The sequence below is a fragment of the Oryctolagus cuniculus genome, chromosome 6 (assembly GCF_964237555.1).
Source record: "Oryctolagus cuniculus chromosome 6, mOryCun1.1, whole genome shotgun sequence".
In the NCBI taxonomy this organism is placed as follows: Eukaryota; Metazoa; Chordata; class Mammalia; order Lagomorpha; family Leporidae; genus Oryctolagus; species Oryctolagus cuniculus.
In genome coordinates, this window is record NC_091437.1 from 112,124,227 (window position 1) to 112,136,316 (window position 12,090).

The 12,090-nt window shown below is 37.5% G+C and overlaps 1 pseudogene; it reads right to left on the reverse strand.

Annotated features, from left to right (window-relative positions):
• LOC100350477 (eukaryotic translation initiation factor 5 pseudogene) overlaps window positions 1–9,079 on the reverse strand; it is a 64,952-nt pseudogene extending 55,873 nt beyond the window's left edge.
• Between the last annotated feature and the right edge of the window lie 3,011 nt (window positions 9,080–12,090).

Below are 12,090 nucleotides of genomic sequence, written 5' to 3' on the forward strand. Positions count from 1 at the left end.
TAGACTTTCCAGAGTTGTGTTATGCTCTTCTACTTTTATCCAGCTTTTAGAAAAGGCTTAGTGCAATGAAATTGATGTTACAGCTGTGTAACTGAGAAAACATCTGCGCCGAAACATTATGAGTGTTGCTATGAATATCTCTCTACTCAATTATGTTTCTATATTCTCTGAGCTACTTTTGGAAATGACTTCATGAAAAGGAGACACTTTTGTCCTAAACCTCCTGTTATCGAATCCTTGTGTCATAAAAGAACAAACTGGCTCTTTACGAATGGGTTGGGAAATCAGGCCCAAGATTTGTAGCCATGGTAATCAAAAACACCAATATCCTATACATATATTAGGAATTAATTCATTTAAGTAGTTAATTGCTGATACTTTTAGCCTGAATGTTTTGACTCCAGTGACTAAATTTTAGCACAGTTCAGTACTTGGCATACTGCCCTGTATAGTTCCATGGACTTCAAAAAGAACTCCCCATTCAAACCAACTCCATTGGAGTGTGTAGTTAGATAAGCTGGCATTTTTCAATGTGCATTTCTTCTAATTCGTTTTGCTCTTGAGACACTCTATGGAATTCTTACTTGTTCATAAGAGGTGCTTTATAAGAAAAGCAAAATATACTAGGTTTATGTTAAAATGCATATGCAACTCCTGCCCCACCTATTTATGCTTTTGTGAATCTATTTTTCACTTTGAATTTGATAACCCTTGATCCTTGTAAAAATAGCTATGGAAATAATCATGAATAGAGGAAATATATTTTTAAGAGAAATTTCCAGAAAAGACACAAGAGTTACCAAGTGTCTACCAGAAGCAGTTGTTGGAAACAGAATTGATTGTTTCATCACACCCAAGTCTCAATCCTTTGCAAAAAGGTGATGGCCTATGTTTCATCATGCTTAAATTTGGAATAATACCTAACTTGTGGAGTTGTGTGGATTACATGTATGTGAAGAGATGACACATAACAAACAAAACCTGCTGTGCCAGACATAGGGAACAGCTATAGAAGAAAAGAAAAAAAGTCATGAGTATTAGTCACTGCAGTGGTGCTTTCTTTTATTTTTGAATAAGTGGCTCCACATATTCATTTTCACTGGACCCTCCATTCCTTCTTCTAGCTGACCTTTCCCTTGCATTGCTGTTACTAGTGTTCCTCTTACTCAGGCTTTGAAGTAGTCTTTAGCCTGCCGCCCTACACATATTCTTCTCTTCTCTCCATGGTACACACCATGTGTCATTTCCTATTAATACAGTTATTATCACAACTAGTAACAGAGCTTGCAAAAATTAGATTAACTTAGTAGCATGAATGACGGGAGTTTTTATGAATAATTATGTCTTGTATATATGATTGCTAAATAAATTTTAAAAAGAATTTAATAGATTCTCAGAGTCATTGCAAGTACACGATAATTAATACAAAATAATTCTCATGTTAAGGTGATATTAATACAAAGGGACCAGATTCCATCTAGCTCAAGATATAATTCTAAGAATTAATGATTCCTCCTTCCTTTCCTTCCTCTTCTTCCTATTCTTCCTTCTCCATCTCTGTCTCTCAAATTCTCTTTCTAAAATATTTTTAATTTACATTATAGTAAGGGCTTTATGCTCCACTATATAGAATTCAACAAGTAAAATGACCGTAATTCAGCAGCAATATAGACAAGGGGTATAAACAATTATCAAATGAAAAGATGTCCATTTCACTTTTATGCAGTAAATTTTAAAATAATCACAGATTGTTAAAACTATAGTAGTGTATCATTCTTAATCATTGGCTTGACAAAGATATAAAACAAACCTTGACAGAACCATATTGGCAGAAATATTTATACACACAGGCATTTCTTTCTTTTATTTTTTTTTCTTTTTAAATTTTAGCCCCCATGCTAATGCTGTGGCATAGTGGGTTAAGCCATAGCCTACGACACCTCCATCACATATAGGCGCTTGTTTCCAGGTCCTTGTTAATGTGCCTGGGAGAACAGCAGATAATGGCCCAAGTACTTGGCCCCTGCCACACAGTGTGGGAGACCCAGATGAAGTCCCAGGCCAAAGCTAGAATCAGGTAGTTGCAGTCAGTTGGGGACTGAACCAGTACATGGAAGATCTCTGTCTCTTTCTCTGTCTCTCTCTTTCTCTCTGTTCCCCTACCCCCATAACTCTGCCTTTCAAATAAATAAATAAATGAATTCAAAAATTTTTAACCTCCCTCATATGAGAGAGAACATGTGGTATTTCTGTCTCACTTATTTCTCTCAAACTGATGTCTTCCAGTTGCATTTATTTTGATGAAAACTGTAGAATTTAATTTTTATGGCTGAATAATATTTCATTGTGTGTGTGTGTGTGTGTGTATATTTTTTATCCATTCATCGGGTGCTGGTAACCTTGGTTGATTTCATATTTTGGCTATTATGAACAGTGCTGCTATAAACATGGTGGTGCAGGTTTCTCTTTGATGCATTGTGTTCAAGTCTTTTGGGTATATACCCAGTAGTGGGCTTGCTGGATCATATGACAAGTGTGTTTCATATAGTTTTTCACAATAGTTTATTATAATCTTTTGTATTTTGGTGGTGTTGGTTGTAATGCCTCCCTTTTCTTTTTTACGTGCACTTTATTTTTTAATTTTTTAAATTTATATAAAGTAAAAATTTAACATAATTCATATATACAGATTCATATATGCAGATTTAAGTGACACTTCCAACCCTACTCTCCCTCCTGCCCATGCTCCCATCCTCTCTTCTCTTTCCTTCCTTATTTTTTCTTTTAATTTTTTAAAGGTTTCAAAATTTATGGTGTATTTCAAAGACATGGGTTTGATACTTGAAACAGCATAAAGTATGATGCAATATAATTGTACCCTTCACAAGATGATTACAGGGCATTCAAAATGATATTAATTTATAAGAATGCACAGGTTATATACTGTGGCAATATGACACTTTTTTTTTAACCTAGAAGCCTTTTTATTTAAGGTATACAAACTTCATGCCTTTCATATAAACAAATTTATGAACACTGTGATTCTTCCCTCCCTACATTCCCTCCCACCCACACTCCCATTTTTTCACCTCTTCCCTCTCCTATTCCCATTCTTATTTTTTACAAAGATCTACTTTCATCTAACTTTATACTCAGAAGATAAACCTATGCTAAATAAAGAATTCAACAAATAGTATGAAGAAAGAAAAAACACTGTTAGTCAACAGTCAAAATCATGGCATCTCAAAATCATCTCAAAATTCTTGCATCACTTCTGTAGATTACCTTTTAAGTACTCTATTAGTTACTACAGATCAGGGAGAACATGTAGTATTTATCTTTTTGGGACTGGTATAATGGTAGTATTTATCTTTTTGGGACTGGTATAATGGTATAATTATAATCAGTATAATGATTTCCATTTGCATCCATTTTGTTGCAAATGACAGGATTTCATTTTTTAACCACTGTGTAGTATTCCATAGTGCATATACCATAATTTCTTTATCCAGTCTTCAGTTGATTAACATCTGTGTTGATTCCATATCTTAGCTATTGTAAATTGAGCTGCAAAAAACATGGAGTTACAGATCAGTCTTTCATATGTTGATTTCATTTCCTTTGGGTAAATTCCCAGGAGTGGGCTGTCTGGGTCATATGATGGGAATATTTAGATTTCTGAGGTATCTTCACATTGTCTCAACTGGCACAGCCACTGTGCTAGACAGTATGGAGATACCACAGAAATCTGAATCTAGACCTATCACATGACCCAGCCATCCCACTCTGGGGAATTTACCCAAGGGAAATAAAATCAACATATGAAAGATTGATCTGTATCCCAGTGTTAAGCTTGCTAGCTTTTACTTGGTCCAGCAATGACTTCCCATGCCAGCAGATGGAAGAGTGGGCACAGAATGAGGTTGAAGTTTTACCTTCCTATTTGCCTCTGTCTCTGTTGGCTGTGACTGTCTCTCTCTACTTCATAGACACAAATCCTAGAATTCCTGTTCTTATAGTAGTGAATCATACAAAATTAAAATAACATGGATTCTCTTTTTTGCCCCTTCAGGACTAGAGTGGTTACTGGCTTCCCTCTGTTGCTGCTCCCTGGGTTCCCTTAATTCTACTAAACATTGATAAATAGTTCCATTTGAGGACTGTTTACACTCTCTGAGTGCATCATATGTTTCCTGGTTAGAACCCTGCCAGATCCAGTGTTTGTGTGTGTGTGTGTATGCATATGAGTGAATATTTTAGAGGCAGAGAGGAGAAGGATGATGATTAACTTATAAACCAGTCTGTGGTCTTTTGCAATTTGCATTAATTATTTCTTACCAATGTGTCATATTGCAAAGGATGCTAATGAAGGAACAGGGAAGAAAGGGAGTTACTAAAAAGAGGGGAAAAAACAAACAAGGAGAGGAGACAATGTTTTAAATTATAATTAAAATGAAAACGTTCACTATTTTAAAAGTTGATTGATTCAGTAATACTTAAAGCAATTGATAAAAGAAAACAAGATGACAGAAATGCTAGAACTATTCATTGTTAGAGATGTCTCAGGAAAAAGTTATGGATTTATATCCTTCTTGAAACATTTGCCAGCAAACAGTATCTTTTTTAAAAAAAAATTATTTATTTATTTGAAAGTCAGAGTTACACAGAGAGAGGAGAGGTAGAGAGACAGAAGAGAGAGGTCTTCCATCCACTGGTTCACTCCCCAATAGCACAACAGCTGGAGCTGTACGGATCCAAAGCCAAGAGCCAGTAGCTTTTTCCAGGTCTTCTATGCTGGTGCAGGGACCCAAGGACTTGGAACATTCTCTACTGCTTTCCCAGGCCACAGCAGAGAGCTGGATTGGAAATGGAGCAGCTGGGACGTGAACTGGCATCCATACAGGATGCCGGCACCGCAGCCGGCGGCTTTACCTGCTATGCTACAGTACTGGCCCCACAAACAGTCTCTTCACAAATAAAGAGAGAGTACAGCTTTTTTATACTTTCCCATCTTACCACCATTGAAGAGTCATGAATGAAAATGTCATTCATATTTAGTTACTTAAGTTTTTTTATTTTTATTTTTTGACAGGCAGAGTGGATAGTGAGAGAGAGAGACAGAGAGAAAGGTCTTCCTTTTGTCGTTGGTTCACCCTCCAATGGCTGCCACGGCTGGCGCGCTGTGGCTAGCACACCGCGCTGATCTGATGGCAGGAGCCAGGTACTTATCCTGGTCTCCCATGGGGTGCAGGGCCCAAGCACTTGGACCATCCTCCACCGCACTCCCTGGCCACAGCAGAGAGCTGGCCTGGAAGAGGGGCAACCGGGACAGAATCCGGCGCCCTGACCGGGACTAGAACCCGGTGTGCCGGCGCCTCTAGGTGGAGGATTAGCCTGTTGAGCCGCGGCGCCGGCCAAGGTTACTTAAGTTTTAAAAACAGCATGAAAAATCTGGATATAGCCCTTCAGGTCAGAGTTGACATGATTTATTTTAAAAATATGTTATCTCTGATAAATGATCTCATTAAAAAAACTGTATATGGGGGGCCAGCACTTTGGCTTAGCGGGTAAAGCTGCCTCCTGCAGTGCCAGCATCCCATTAGACGCCAGTTTGAGTTCTGGCTGCTCCACTTCCGATCCAGCTCTCTGCTATGGCCTGGGAAAGCAGTAGAGGATGGCCCAAGTCCTTGGGCCCCTGCACCCATGTGGGAGACCCAGAAGAAGCTCCTGGCTCCTGGCTTCAGATTGGCACAGCTCTGGTCATTGCAGCCATCTGGGGAGTGAACCAATGGATGGAAGACCTCTCTCTCTCTCTCTCTCTCTCTCTGCCTCTCCTTCTTTTTCTGTGTAACTCTGGTTTCCAAATAAATAAATAAGTCTTTAAAAAAACTGTATATGGGTTAAATGGCCATTTATACAATCAATTATTGTTTGTAGCTGTTGTCTATATTCCCAGGAAAATAGAGTCTTTTTGCTTTTTATTTGTTAAACCTCTTATTCAGTAAAGTATTAAGCCTTTTTACTGTAATGTGAATTTAAAATGTCATCTCAAAAACTAAAAAAAAAGACAGAAAGAAGGGTAGAAAAAAGGAGAATAGGAAAGATGGAGAGAGCGAGGAAGGAGGGAAATATCATTACATTCTTAGACATTTATCTATAAATCTATTGAATATGTTAAAAATTAGTTAAAAGAAAAAAGAAAAAAAATTGTTTCTAAATAGAAGGCACTCCATTTATTAAGAGAATCAGGTAGAAATATAAATTATCTGTAATGTATTGGATCTACACCCTACTGCCAGAGCCTGATTAGAAAACCTAAATATCATGCAAATCAAGTGAAGACATGAGCATTACAACACCTTGTCTAATTGTCTCACATTCAGTGAGGAAAATATGTATGTGCTGTACTACGGTATCCTTCATGGTAAGTAGGCTGTAATTGCATTTTTGTAAACAGAACCAGATTTCCCTTTTAACACAATAAGAGGAATGTTCCACATAAAGATGTTTTTAGTCCAAGATAAAGATGTTTTAGAATACAGATTTAGAATAATTTATAGCAAATAAATGTTGTGCAGAAATTATTTTCCCTTAAGTCTAGATGTTTCTCTATGCAAAATAAATGATTCCTAACATTTAAATACCCTGTTGGAAACATGTATTTTAAGTGATGCCTTCTAAATTTTGAAACTTATGTAGCCCTGGATAAGGATAAGTTATGACTTAGCCTTCCATTTTTTCTTAAATATTCCCATTGTTTACTTTGGATTTCCTTTGTACTTTTACTGAGAGATTTTCTGCCTTCAAATTCTTTCATAATGACAACTATCTTTCTTTCTTTGTGTTGCACATCCTTTATCATCTTTTGTAAGGCTGCATGAATGGTGACAAATTCTTTCAATTTTTGTTATGGAAGGTCTTTATTTCACCTATATTCATAAATGAGAGCTTTGTAGGGTAGAGCATTCTGATTTGACAGTTTTTTTTTTCTCTAAGACTTAGACTATATCTCTCCATTTGTACCTAACTTGTAGGGTTTATGATAAGAAGTCAGCTCTGATCCTAATTGGAGATCCTTTGAAAGTAATCTGGCATTTCTCTTGTGCACATTTTAGAAAATCTTTTCTTTACATTTTACTGTTGAAAGTTTAACTACAGTGTGTTATGGTGAAGATCTTTTCTGGTCATGTCTATTAGGTGTTGTATGTGCTTCCTGTACTTGGACATCTCTCTCTTTCTCCACATTGGGGAAATTTTCTGTAACTAGTTCACTAAATAGGCCTTTCAGTCCACTCTCTTTCCACACCTTCAGGAACTCCTAAGACCTGTATGTTGGGTCACGATAATAGCCTGTGAATCTCAAACTGTTTTTTTAAATTCTTCTAATGTTTTCTCCTTTTTTTCAGTATGACTGTAAAATTTCCAGAAATTTGTCTTCAATCGTGGATATTCTATCTTCTGTTTCACCAAGTTTGTTGTTAAGACCTTCTACCACATTTTTATTTGATTTATTTAATTTTTTATTTCTAATATTTCATCTTGATTACTCTTTAAAATCTCAATTTCATGGGAAACATTTCCATTCATGTCATGTATAGATTTCTTTAATTCTTGAATTTTTTTCTCATTTTTTCTGAGTAATTCTATGATTCATTTTTTGAATTCTGTTTCATGCATTTCATTAATCTCTTCATCTTCACATTCTAATACTGAAGTGTTGCTGTGATCCTTTGGCTGAAGAGGAAGCATATTGTCTTCCTTGATGTTGTTTCTTGTGTTTTTGTGTTTATTTTTAGGCATTTGTGGAGATATTTGTTGGTTTTCTCCTCTTATTGCTTTTATCTTTGAAATATACAATGTGGCTTAGTGGAGTGTCTGCTCTTTCAATGAATACCCAGAAGTGTGCACTGTGTGTGGCCAGGGAGCTCTGTCAGTGCTCTAGGGTGAGGTGAGTATTGACAGTGACACCCTAGTTGGGCAAGGGAGATCTCCTCTTGTTAACAGATGGGGATTATGTTCACCTCTGTGGGCTTGATCATACCCTAACCTCTTCTCTTGCAAGGTGATTTAACTGTAGGTGTTAACCCTCAATAGGCATACTACTCATCACTCCCTCTCTCCCTCCACATGGACTACACAGAGGATCTGTGCTGTCCTCAGTTTGAGTCCAGATCCCACTGCAGTGATGCAGCCCTGGCAATCAGGGAGCTCTCATCATGTGGAGCCCCTCACAGTGATTGTCCAGAGACCCAGTTACACCCTGTGCCCTCTTATGCAGTCATAGTATTCTCAGAGTCTCAGCACTCAGGGCTCCCACAGTTATGGGGTGCAGCAGGTTCACTCCATCTTGCTAGTCTGTCCCATCCATAGAAAGGCTGAGTGGTTCACAGAGCCCACTGCCTGTGGGCACTCTGCGTAGGTGGATTGAGTCCTGGAGGCCTAGAGCCTGTGATTTGTTGATGGGTGGGGGCACTCACAATCATAGGTGGGTGCTCAGCTCCTTGTCAATCCTCCCAACCAGGCTCAGAGTCAGTTGGGAATGTGGATTTTTCCCTCTGGTGAAATCCCTGGATGACATGCATGCACAATACCTTCCAGCCACAGTTTTTCTGGGCATGTACAAGAGTCTCTGCAGGTTGTACTTAAGTCATAATGGTTCCTGCTCCCTGCAGGTTGCTGGGTGGGTGCAGAGGAGCTGCTGTGGTTACCTCTGCTGACAAGATGGAGACTGTCCCCACAAGCTGCTGAGTGAGCACACAAGAGCTATAGCAGCTGCTACCTACTTACATCCAAAATGGTGCCTGCTCTCTCACAGCCTGTTGCTGGGTGCTGTTGTGGGAGCGGGGGGTGGGGAGAGAGAGAGAGACGTGTGCCCCTTTTCTTTTTTCTGGGTAAGCAGGTCCATGTTCCCCTCAGGGCTCTGGGCTGGATTCCAAGACAACTCAGTCTGCTAGGCTCTCCCTCTGGCTCTACAACAGTGGCATGGGCCCCTGCAGTCTGACCTTACCTCACTCTCCAAAGCTGCCAATTTCTTTGGATCAGGGCTACTGCTGGGGTCATTTGTTGTACCTCTGCTCATTTGTGCGCATCTGCACCTTCCACACAGATCCATGGCATCTCTCCTGCTTCTGCAGAATCTTCTGTAGTTTTCCCTCAACGAAGTTTCCCCTGAGAGTGCACTTTCTCTTTTTTTTTTTTTTTTTTTTTTTTTTTACTATTTTTACCCAGCTTAGAGCAGACCACCTTATTGCTATCCACCATCTTGGAATCCTAAACTCTAAATTCTTTCTTTTTATTTTATTTTAGCTTATTATTTATTTTATTTTAAAGATTTTATTTATTTATTTGAGAGGTAGTGTTACAGACAGTGAGAGGAAAAGATAGAGAGACAGGTCTTCCATCCACTGGTTCACTCCCTAAATGACCACAATGGCTGGAGCTGGGCCAATCCAAAGCCAGGAGCCAGGAGCCAGGAGCCAGGAGATTTTCCAGGTCTCCCATGCAGGTGCAGGGACCCAAGCACTTGGCCCGTTTTCTACTGCATTCCCATGCCATAGCAGAGAGTTGGATTGTAAAAAAAGCAGCCAGGAATAGAACTGGTGCCCATATGGGATGCCTGCACTGCAGGTGGAGGATTAACCTACTTCACCACAGTGCCAGCCCCTAAACTCTGAATTCTTATTGTTGACTCTTTAGCCTGTAACAGATTTTGGGAGAATGTGTTCTTCAACATGACACTTGATCAAGTATTTTTCGAAGAGCTTTTCCTTTCAGTATTGGGATAGAGATTAAGGGAGTTCACCAGAACTGAAGTTTATCAGAATTTGGTGAGAAAGTTAGCAGTCATCCTACTTATTCCATTTAAGGATTTTGATCAAATTCTTTTTGCTTTCACTTGTCCAAATTGATAATACTCATTTTTAAAGGCATAAATTTATAGTGTAATTTTTATCATAAAATTGAAAATTTTGTAAGTCTTCTCTTTATGCAAACTATTAATTTTCTCATTATGTAATATTATAGGGTGTTGATATATATTTGTTTTTGATTGTTATAGTTTTGGAAAGCTTAGGTTTCTGTTTGGTTGATTTTCTCTGAGTAGAAGATTACTTATATATGAAATATTTTACATCATATTTCAATTGAAATTTTATTTCTGCATGTGTTTTTAGTATATTGAAAACTTCAGTAATATATATATATATATATATATATATATATTTCAAATTATAACCCACCAAAGCAGGGTATATTCAGTTCCAAATATATAATTTATATAGGAAAACATTTTAGTTACACAATTGATAGATTTTTTATGGCAATATGAATGTGAAAGTCTGTTTCTATAGCTGAAAGGAAGACATTTGACAAATCTAAAATAATTCAGTTCAAAATTTACTTCCAGGTAGATTATTTTAAAAAGTATCTTGCTTATTTCTTCAGACTTGTCTGTAAAAATATAGATTAAGAATTTTGGCTTTACTTTTTCTAAGACTTTCTGTAATTTATTTAAAAGCAGCAATACAAAGAATTTAAAAAATATTTTCTACTTATGTGCCCAGTATTAAAATACAGAAATAATCTCAAAAGTCTGATTTTGAGAGCCTTTGTTGAAGGTATTTGTCCTTATTTGGATATAAATCAGTATGTGTGTTCAAGATTTTTTTCTAATCCTCTATTCCATTACTTGTTTTGACTCTGGAAATGTTTTTTTGTTTGTTTGTTTGTTTGTTTGTTCTACTTAATACTTTTGGTTGAATACTGTAATAAATACACAATTATTCTTAAGTGCTGAAACCTAACTGTAAAGTGATCGCTGTTAAATATAAGAGTAGGAATAAGAGAGGGAAGAGATGTGCAATTTGGGACATGCTCAAGCTGACTTACCTCAAACAGTAGAGTTAGAAACATACCAGGGGATTCCATTTCAATCCCATCAAGGTGGCATGTACCAATGCCATCTCACTAGTCCCAGTGATCAATTTCTGTTCACAATTGGTCATAATGATAGGACTAAGAACCAAAGGGATCACATAAACAAGAATAGTGTCTGCAAATACTAGCTGATAGAATAAAAAAGGGAGAGAATGATCCAACATGGGAAGTGAGATACACAGCAGACCCATAGAATGGCAAATGTCCTAACAGCACTCTGGCCTCATAATCAGCCCTTAAAGCATTCCGATCTGGCTGAAATGCCCATGAGAGTATTTCAGGCATGGAAAGCCAAGACACTCTGGGGGGGGGGAAAACAAACAAACAAACAAACAAACAAAAAAAACAAACTTAAATGAAAGATCTCCGCGAGTGAGATCCCAGTGGAAAGAACGGGTCATCAAAGAAGGAGGTACCTTTCTCTGAAGGGAGGAGAGAACTTCCACTTTGACCATGGCCTTGTCTAAATATGATCAGAGTCGGTGAACTCAGGGGGCTTCCATAGCCTTGGCAGCTCATGACAAGAGTCTAGGGTGATTACTGATGCCATAAACAAGAGTGTCAATTTGTTAAGTCAACAACAGGAGTCACTGTGCACTTACTCCTCATGTAGGATCTCAGCTGTACATTGAGATTTAATGCTATAACTAGTACTGAAACAGTATTTTTAACTTTATGTTTCTGTGTGGGAGCAAACTGTTGAGATCTTTACTTAATGTATGCTAAACTGATCTTCTGTAAATAAAGAGAATCGAAAATGAATCATGATGTGAATGGAAGGGGAGAGGGAGTGGGAAAGGGGAGGGATGTTATGTGGGGGAAGCCATTGTAATCCATAAGCTGTACTTTGGAAATTTATATTCATTAAATAAAAGTTAAAAAAAGTAAAAAAAAGAGGACATTGAACAACGGAGCACCCCAAAAAATAAACAACACTTTAAAAGAAATGAATTGTTGTATCACATCATATAAGGAAGAAATCTTTGAGAGTAATATTGCAACTAGTTGAAACAATTTGGTTTATTCCAATTATCTTGCTTTTCATTTTATTTCACAAGAAAGTTTAATTCTACAACTATTTGAATTGTTTAGTTACATTTAACAACCTCTTTTCTACTTCAATTTATATTGAACAAATCATGTAGTATGAATTTT